This window comes from Podarcis raffonei, chromosome 1 (assembly GCF_027172205.1).
Source record: "Podarcis raffonei isolate rPodRaf1 chromosome 1, rPodRaf1.pri, whole genome shotgun sequence".
Lineage (NCBI taxonomy): Eukaryota > Metazoa > Chordata > Lepidosauria > Squamata > Lacertidae > Podarcis > Podarcis raffonei.
The window spans coordinates 79995986-80006497 of record NC_070602.1 but is presented as its reverse complement, the minus strand read 5'-3'; positions in this window follow the sequence as shown (position 1 = coordinate 80006497).

The following is a 10512-nucleotide window of genomic DNA, read 5'->3' as shown; positions in this document are numbered from 1 at the left end:
GTATCAACAGAGTTATCTTGGTATCTTCTATCTTAAATGCCTTCACAGGGTGCATTGCTCATGGCCAATACACTTCCGTATCCACACACACCTGTTGTACCCTGATTCTTTGCCACCTTCAAAATTAGCTCTTCCAGAATTAACCAGGGCATGCAGCGCTCCATTTTAAATGCACACAAATCTTGTGTGGCTTCTACTGCTTAGAATCCTAGAATTGTAGAGTGGGAAGGGACCCTGCAGTCCAACTCCCTGCAATGCAGGAATCTCAACTAAAGCATCCATGACAGATACCTTCACATCCCTCGCTGCACTATAGCACACAGGCATGGCATACAGTGAAAGAGAATACACTGTAGTAATATTGAAGATCAACCGGGGACATCAATACTGCCAAAAGAATTTGCCAGTAAGGTAAGGGAGACTTCTCAATGACAGGACATGTCCAACAATACAATTTTATATGAGTCTGCTCAAAGTAAGTCTTATTGAATTCCACTGGGCTTACAACTGTGTGCACAGGATTGCGCCATCAAATTCTCTTGACTAGTGTTTCTCAAACTGGGCTGAGACCCATTAGTGGGTCTCAGTGCCACAATCTGTCCAGTGCTTCCTCACCTATCTGCCCTGCCCCCTAGCCATACCACAGCCTTTTGGCTGGATCAGTGCTATTGCCAGCAGTTTCTTGTAAAGATGCCCAGGAGATGGGGAAGGAGTGACGGAAGGTCTCCCTTCTCTGAGATGAAAGGGCCAGGGAAGATGGGGAAGGGAATTAGAAACGGAGAAGAAAGTGGTTGCTGTTATCAAATAAGCCACCGAGGAATAGAAAGGGATTGGATAAGAGGGGGAAACTTCTAGGAGGAAGAAATGTAAAAGGACCAGGGAGAAAAGATGAAAGAAACTGGAAGTTGTGGGGGGTGAGGATATGGTACTAACTGAGTGTGAAAGAAGAATGGGAGAATAAATCACAGGAGATGGATAAAAATATGTTAGAGACACGTGGAGGTAGGAAGAGAAAAATATAGAAGAAAAAGCCTTCTCTACATACAGCCTGTGAATTGGGAAGGCTGTCACAATGCCTCTGGAGCAAATGTCTGAATATAGTTGAGCTACAGAATGTTGCCACAAGAAGAGCGTTTTGGTGTTTTAGAAAAGCAATTCCCAAACATTGATTAGATATCAATAGAAAGTGACATTAGTAATTGCCAGCTGATTATGCCAAACTCTGCCTCCATCTGCCATCATTTTGTGACTGACTGTCCCCCATTTTGTGGCTGGTGGGCCTCAGTAATTTTCAGTTGTCTCAAGTGACCTCCAGAGCTAGAAACTTTGGGAACCCCAGCACTAGATCAAAGTATAAACCTGTGGGCAGAATGGCACACAGCTACTCCCAATAGCAGGGGTGGTCAAATTAGTGACAGAAGAAAGCAGGAAGGTGGTGTGCAGCAACACAAAACTAAAATGGGGAAACAAATTTGTCTGAGGGTGCATTGATTCAGACAAGGATATGAGGCTGCCTTGTTGGTCTGACATCCACTTCTATACTCACACACTCCTATATAATCTTGGTAAGACTGTGTCTATCTGCTACAGGGATCTTGATGCAGTTCAGTTTGCCTTTTGATATCTCAAATTGTTCCTATGCTGCTCCTTCAAAGTTATAGCACTAATGCAAACCACAGCACAATATTCTGGTGTTCTAGCCTGCCATGTCCAAATGGCAAATTGTGTGGCTCCTCAGTAGGAGATCTGTTCACAATTGTCGGTTGACACAAGAGACTGGCACTTTCTTATGTGTAACCTCTCCAGTCTACCATTTGAAACTGTAAGCTTAAGGAGACACTGTTCCTCATGGCAAACATAAGGAGAAAAGTTCTTTAATAAGCTACTGACTCTCCTGTAATAAAACATCTATAAAAAATACACCCCATAATTTCATAAATATCTCTTGAGTGGTTTACATGAAAGCAATAGAACAAAGTTCAATATTCAAATAAATTTTCTTCAAAATAAATATAAGCAAAACACAACTATATCTTATAAATAAGAATGAGTGGTGTACAAAACAAACACTTAAAAACTAAGAGGTGGTCCACTAAGGATTGTAGACCGAGGTTGTTTAGGACTTTAAATGTCACTGAAACCTTGAACTTGGCTTGCTAACTAATAAGCAACCAATGCAGATTTTGGGGCACTTGTGTAAAATGATGTCGTTGTTAAAATTTGTATACCGCTCTGGGCTCAAAGATCCCATGGTGGTTCGCCACAGAAAAATACAAAATACATCAAAAATGAAAACCATGTTGTCTTAACTCTGTGGATCACTGGATTTGGGAATAGCTGATCCAAGCCACGGGTTACCTGGATCTCTATCATAGAATTGTAGAGCAAACTACCCCAGCAGATTCATATTAAGTAGCACTTAAGACAAAAGCATGCCCTGTGGCACCTGAGATCAACCACCAGAGTCATTCAGTACTGCTCTCTGGAACTGACCCTGTAAGTAGGAGCAAAATCAGTGTAAAGTGGTGTCCACAGCTCCCAATCCATAGATGACTATCATGGTTAATGCTAACAAAAGTCAAGGGGAGAGCCAGGAGAATCAACACTTGTACTCTTCCTGTCCTTCAAAAAGACCATCTGTCAGAGTGAAGAAGGCTGAGGCTGCCCCCAAACAGGGCCTGAACAAAGTCTGAAGTGACTTGAGATAATCACTTCCATCCAGCAGCAGCATCTGAAAATGAAGCACCACAACAACAACCACCTCATCACACAATAAAGCATTCATCACACCCTGAATTCACCCAGTCAACCTTTCATACCTAGCATGAACCAGCCAAGATGGGCATGGGTCAAGAGAGCATGTGCTAGGCAGGCATCAATAACAAACGGATCACAAAAATCGGACAGGATAGTAGTGCATTGTACAACAGACATGGTATCAGTGGTGGCACTCAAGTCCACACAGCAATGGACTATCTTGTCTTCAAAATGTCTTGCAAAATCACCAGAGGGCTCTAAGGCTGGCCTAAACAGAGTAGGCGAAGCAACCCTGATACCACTATGAAAAGCTCCAGTGGCGTAGCATGGGTTGTCAGCACCCGGGGCAAGGCAAGTAATTTGCGCCCCCTAACCCGTGGATTTGCGCCCCCTAACAAGGGAACTGCTTTTCAGACGGGAAGTCAAAAGCTCCCCCCACCCACAGCAACTTCTAAACATATTGATCAACATCAAAGTGGAAAGGGAGACCTTTCTCATCTGATTTTCCAAGCCATTCAGTCCTTCTCCATCTGAATACCAATAATAATAATATTAATAATACCCCACCCATCTGGCCGGGCCTCCCCAGCCACCCTGGGTGACTCCCAACAGAATATTAAAATCATGATAAACCCCTTCCAAGTCCTGAAGCAGTGGAGGGAAACCTCTGAGGAGGAATTAAGGGGGCTCTCAGCTTCAACAGTGGTCCATCTCAATCAGGATTTCCCTCCCACTAAGCTGCACACTCTACTGTCTGGTCTTTAAGACAAGGGAGGAAAGCATTGGAGCAGCTATGCACTGGAGCCACTCCAAACCACTCTGGCTCAGCAAGCAAATGAATGAGGGCAAGCAGGAATCCTTCAGGGCCCAGGATTTCTCCCAAAGGCTCCAAAGGATATGCTTCCTCAAAATTCTTGCTTGACTTGATTTTAAAAAATGGTATCCCACTACTCTGACCAATACTAAGACTTTCACAGTGGCTAAAAAAGCCACCGTGTATCAGAAACACAAAATATAACAAATATCTTAAGAATGATACAAAAACAGCAAAACAAAAAATAACTGGAATTGTGTAACGTCATATTACATTTTACATACAGTGGTGCCCCGCAAGACAAATGCCTCGCTAAACGAAAAACCCACAAGACGAAAGGGTTTTCCGATTTTTAGCGGCTTCGCAAGACGAATTTCCCTATGGGCTTGCTTTGCAAGACGAAAGCCCATAGGGAAATCTCCGGGGACAGCGGGGAAGCGCAGCGCGCCTTCTCCTCTGTTCCCGGACCTGTCCTGAAGGCTTGCGGTGAGAGGTCCGAGAACTGAGGAGAAGGCGCTCAGCGCTTCTCCTCTGTTCCCGGACCTGTCTTGAAGACTTGCGGTGGGAGGAGGGCTTTCCTCCCCACCGCCAACATTCAGAATGCTGTTCTGAATGTTGGCGGTGGGGAGGAAAAACCCTCCTCCCACTGCAAGCCCCGGGAACAGAGGAGAAGCGCTGCGCGCCTTCCCCTCTGTTCCCGGACCTGTCCTGAAGGCTTGCGGTGGGAGGAGGGCTTTCCTCCCCACCGCCAACATTCAGAATGCTGTTCTGAATGTTGGCGGTGGGGAGGAAAAACCCTCCTCCCACCGCATGTCCCGGGAACAGAGGAGAAGCGCTGCGCGCCTTCCCCTCTGTTCCCTGACCTGTCCTGAAGGCTTGCGGTGGGGAGAAAAGCCCTTCTCCGCACAGCCAGCCCGGCAAGCGGTTTCCATAGGAACGCATTAATTGATTTTCAATGCATTCCTATGGGAAACCGTGCTTCGCAAGACAAAAAACTCGCAAGAAGAAAAATCTCGCGGAACGAATTAATTTCGTCTTGCGAGGTACCACTGTACTCCCCTAGTTTGGAGCAGGGGGTCAGTTTATATCCCTCTTCACATGCTTCATACTACTATTACAAAAAGGTGACATGGATGCAAAGGGGCTCACCATTTAGCATTTATCTCACAGTTGCACAACCCGTCCTGGCCTGTCACTTGCTGCCAGAGAACCTCTGAAGTGGGGAACCTTCACTTACAGATGGTACCTAACACCACAGAAACTAGCATTGATTCGCCCAGGAGCCTCACCAAAATGCTGGAGAGGCTGCACCTCCACAGGCACATACCTCCACATGTGGTATGTGGTATTAGAAATCACCCTAGAACTGGCCCTACTGAATATCTTCCAAGATAACAATGCCCACTTACATTATAAGGAGCTCATAACCCACTTACTCTCAGCAGCCAGAAGCATCATAGTCAGACACTGGAGAGAACTGTCAGGAGTAAACATGGACCAATGGTATCAAATAGTATGAAAAACAGCCTTGCTAGAAAAACTAACCAATAAACTGAAACTGACACAGGGACAAATAGAAGATGCCTTCACTCCGGTATGGCTCCCCTTAATAATAGTAATAGTAATAATAATAATGATGATAATTTATTACTTATACCCTGCCCATCTGGCTGGGTCTTCCCAGCCACTCTGGGTGGCTTCCAACAGGAGATTAAAAATACATTAAAACATTAAAAAACTTCCCTAAACAGGGCTGCCTTTATCACATACACAGCCCAAAAGACAATGACAAGAATCTGCCGACAGCATATGAATCAATCTGGCTAACCTGATCCAAAAATCCACCCCCTCACACACATAAACAAATCTCACTACCGCCAATCAAAGACAACCAACCACACCCTAGGCCAACCCCAACCTCTCTCACCACCAAAGAAATAAAACAAGCGAATAGTAAGAACCCATACAAGTGACGCTGACACAAAACCCCACACGTACATTTAAGTAGAAGAAGCAATATCACCCCACCCCCCCTCCACCTCTTTTCTTCCCAACCTAATACTGCATGTAACACTAATGTCTTACAGCAAATGAAACTGAACTGTAGAACACACAACTTGAAAAGAGACAGTGCACATATTTTTTGTAAACTAAGAAATCTTTTATAAAAATAAAATAAAAAGTGGGGAGCCTTTTCTACCTGTGCAGGTTCCCTGTGCCATTTAGAACTCTGCAGGCCCTTTGCAGCCACATACTCTCTGCACAAGCAATATTTATTTACTTGTTGGATTTATAAGCTCAACCTTCATTGAATGATCCTAAGCTGGCATGCGATAGCAACACAGCAAATGCTGTGGCCGGGTGTAAAAAACAACCAACTACAATAATAGTAATAGTAATATTTCCCCATTAAAATCTAAATATTAAAACCAGTAGGAAAACAATGCTCAAGTGGCAGGGCAGAGGGCTTGCAAAGAACAGAAAAACCCTAACAAAATATCTCAAATGTTTAGCAAGAATTCAAAGCAACCCCCTGCTGTGTCTGATATCTGAATATAATGAGTAGAATGATAGAAAAGAATGACAAAACTCTCAGTGGCATATGCCATACTCACATTCTATAGATTCATTTGCACATTGCTGTTTTATTATATGGGAAGCATATAAAGAACATCAGAAGAGAACTGCTGGACAGATGCTAAGGGTCTCTCTGGTCCAGCATTCTGTCTCCAATTGTGGGCAGCTAGATGCCTCTGAAAAGCCTGGAACAAGGCATTTAAAAAAAACAGTTTCCCCTGGTTACTTGCTAGCAGCCACTAGTAATCAGAGGAGTACCACCTCTGAACATGGGGAGCGGCACTATGACTGGGAATGAGGCTAAGTGCTGCAACCCTCAGGGTTACTTTGCCCATGGCAGTTTCACTATTTGGAGATAAATAATGCAGACGTTCAAAAACTTTAGTATGTGATACAGCCCTCTCCATGCCACGGACTGCAAATGTGATAAGTACTGATCATATTTCTTCTTGCAAGCAGGTGGCGCTCTTTCCTTCTGCTGCTGCTGTTCTCTGCATGATCACATCGCATTGTGCTTCTGCCCATGCGATTTCCTAGAGCTCAGAGGCTAGGTATATTATATAGTACCATTAATAGTATGATCCTTCAGTTTGTCACTTCTGAATGTTGTCAGTGCAGCACTGAGAACAAAAGCAAGTAGTTTTTAAAATGTATTTCACTTCTGACCAATGAGGTGCTGGTGATTAGCTAAGGAACAGTAGGCATTCAAATATTGGCCTTGGTGCCACTTGCAAAAGCAACATTCAGTCGCAATGAACCAGATGCATGAACATTGTTTACTGAAAGCTTTCTCTTGCCTTAGCTATTCTCTGGCCGAATTCCTGTACATCGCCATGGTGGTTTTTTCTTAGCAATACACAGAACTAAATAGGCATACGTAGTGAATCTCAAGTAGAAACTGGACGTTTCAGCTGTGAGGCTAACTTTTCTTAAATGCCCAAGAGCTCTTCTTCCAACCATGTCTGTGTGACTGGGCCAACTGTGAGAGAGACCAAAATATAAGACTGGGGGGTGGGGGGACTTGCAGTTATCTGGTTTCCTAGCTAGAAACTAATTGCAAGTATTCTGCTGCTGAAAACCAGCTTGTGAAATGATGCAAAAACACTTGTCATAAACAAAATACACCTAATTCTGAAAACTGCACCTTTTCACATGTGTTAGGCAGCTTTGCTGGTACAAAGAATAATAGATTCATGGAATTCTAGAGCTGGAATCACACTGGTCAAATTTGCATTTGATGTATGTAATGTCCAGTGCCTCACAATTATAGGAGCAGCTTTTTGCAGTTAACTGAAGAGTCAGTGGGAGTTTTATCATGTAAAAACCACAGGATATTCCCAGAATTTTGCAGTGACAATGCAGATGGTGATATCAGGTTGAGTTACTATCACAGCCTACAGAAAATAGGTGTTAAAATGGACATAGTGACAAGAGATCTATAGAGATGACACCCTGTCCTTTCTGAAGGATATGTGGGATAAAATTTAGGTAGATAATTAGTATAAAGTTGCCTGTTACTGTGGAAAGCAGACAAAAAATGTAGGTAGCCACAGTGATCCATTAGGGAAAAATCCCACAAGCATCAATACGGTAATATCTTTTTCAAAAGCCAATCAAAATGTCTCCAATTTGTGAGCCAGCTCCTGAGCTCCTGGAACTCTTCCTTAGGCTTGACATTAAAACAAAACAGGGGCAGCAACAAAGGGGTGGGGAATGTGGGAATTATGGTATTACCTAAAGCCTGGAGTTTTCAACTGTATTTAAGATGGGCTGAGGGAGAAATGGCACAGATATAACTGGAGGACCCTCACTAGATGCAAGGCAGGTTGCAGAATGCAGGACTGGGACCAAGCAGCAACAACAGCTGCTCCTTTATTTCTTAAAATATAAAATCTAGTTGTTCCTCAGTCCCTCATGCTAACACATAACTTCAAAGACATAGTGGGCACCAAAGTGTGTGACGACAAACTGGGAAGGAGGCCTGGGCAGGCCTCAATTTATCCCCCCGGGAGTGGGCCCAAGTGACGCCCGTTAGCCAGTTGGGCCCACCCCCTGGGGAATTGCTGCCTGCAATTGGCCGATCTGCAGGCAGGCTGCAATCCTCCTTAGTTTGGTGTCCCCAGGCTGTAATGCTAACTGACCATTAAAGGTAAGCTGACTTCCCACTGACTTTAATTAAGATCCTCAAATGATCACTCCTTCTTTGGGGGGGGGGAGGAAAGACTCCCAAAGAATGGATATAATTGGATGTGCTAGACCAGGGGTGTCAAACTCAAATTCATCGGGGGCCGCACCAGCAGTTTGGTCACCCTCAAAGGGCCATCTGTATCTGTAGGACTATGTAAAGGACATGTAAAGTGGAGGTTTCCTGTGTAGAACGGCCGGCGCCGCTAGAGGGCAGACGTTCTCTGGCTTGTAGGCTGCTGCGCATGCGCTGAAGAGGCGGCTTTCTTGTGTCAAAAAAGAAAAGAAAAGAAAAGCGAGAATAAAAGGTGAAGGCTGGCGGCCGCCGGCGGCTACACGGGCCACATGACGAGGTCTGGCGGGCCGGATTCGGCCCGCGGACCTTGTGTTTGACACCCGTGTGCTAGACCATTGTACCTAATTTCATATCATCAAAGTTCAGAGAAGAATAGTTGAACTTTAAATATGCATATTTAGGAGCCCTACTGGTAGAAAAGCATATTGTTGCATTTCTCTGTAAACCTTGGCACCAGTTCTATAAACAGAAGTGCTGCCTTTGGCACAAGGCAGATTTCACCAGCTACTCAGTAGTTACTACTGGGACTCGTATGATACGGGTGGGTCAATCAGCCTCAGGAGAATAGCAGGTGGTTCTCTCTCACCCACGCATCCATAAATGTTGGCACCATTCATCAGGAAGAGAGCAATCTTGGCTGCAAATTACATAAATGTTGTTGCAACGACAGCCAATAAACCCAATAAAATGTCAATGACCTAGGAGTGAACAAGTTAGTGGTTTTAGGGTATTAAGGCTACCTGCTGCATCAAATGATGACAAAAGGCATCTTCCCTCTTACGTATTATCTGATAATAAGGAGAATGCTGCATGAACATTGCTTCATACAAAGAAGCCCCGAAGCAGCTTATTGTGGCAAACATATCTGGCATCTCAAGACTCAGTAAAGGACCGGGGTGGGGGTGGGAGAGAGGCTCTGCTGTGTCCCAAACGCCCACACTCCTCCTGCATCTGCTATGTGGTTATATTACTGTCACACATCAGACAAAACTGAAATTGGTGGAGCATAAGGGCGCCTGTCTCTGCTGGATTATGGCCAGTGTCTCTTTCGCAGCCAAAATGTTGTTATCATTGACCATTTCTAATCAGAGCCATAACTCACGCTTTATAATGAGAGACTTATTCTTTACATCTGTTTACTGGTTTATTGTCCAAGCAGAGGAAAGCCCTGTATAAAACTTCAAGGAACTCCTCTGTCTTGAGATGCAAGATCCAGATAACTGCAAAATATGTGTAACGTGGATACCCCTGGTGTGCAAGATTTTTCTTTCACAAGCTGCTGCCACGGGGAGCCCTGAGCAGAATCGAGATCATGGCACTGGGACAGAGGGAGCTTTGCCCTTGGTTCCCCTGGTCAGAGTTGGTCCCTACAGCTGCTGTTCTCCAAAGCTCTGGGAGCTTTGGCTGAAGACTAATGTTGCACTCCAGGGTCAACCACATTGAAAATGTCACATGTTATTTGGCCCTTAATGTTTTGTGGGGAGGGGCCACCACTCCACCTTGCATGTAGAAGGTCCCAAGCTCACTCTCTGCCATATAACAGAGAAACAAAAAAAGCATTTCAGGTAGCAAGGCTGGGAGAGACCATCACCTGACATCCTGCAAAACCAGAGCAGTCAAAAGAACAGACAATTCTGGGTTACCAGACTAATAGTCTGATTTAGATTCAAATAAACACAAAAGAGTTCCATGATTTCCCCCTCTGTAGTTTGTTTTCGTTTTGGCTATTATTTCAGAAGCCAATAAAAGACATGGAGCCAGATTCAACTACAGTGGTACCTTGGTTCTCAAATGCCTTGGTACTCAAACAACTTGGAACCAAACACTGCAAACCCAGAAGTAAGTGTTCCGGTTTGCGAACTTTTTTCGGAAGCCGAACATGCGTTTGAGTGCCGCACTTCCGTTTTGAGTGTTACACTGAGGTCTGTGTGTTTTTGCTATTTATTTTGCGTTTTTGCTCTCTCTCTTTTTGCGACTGTGTGGAAACCAGCTCATCTACTGATTGATTGACTGTGTGACTGTAGTACATTGTTTAATTATTTCATTTTATGGATCAATGGTCTCATTAGATAGTAAAATTCATGTTAAATTGCTGCTTTAGGGG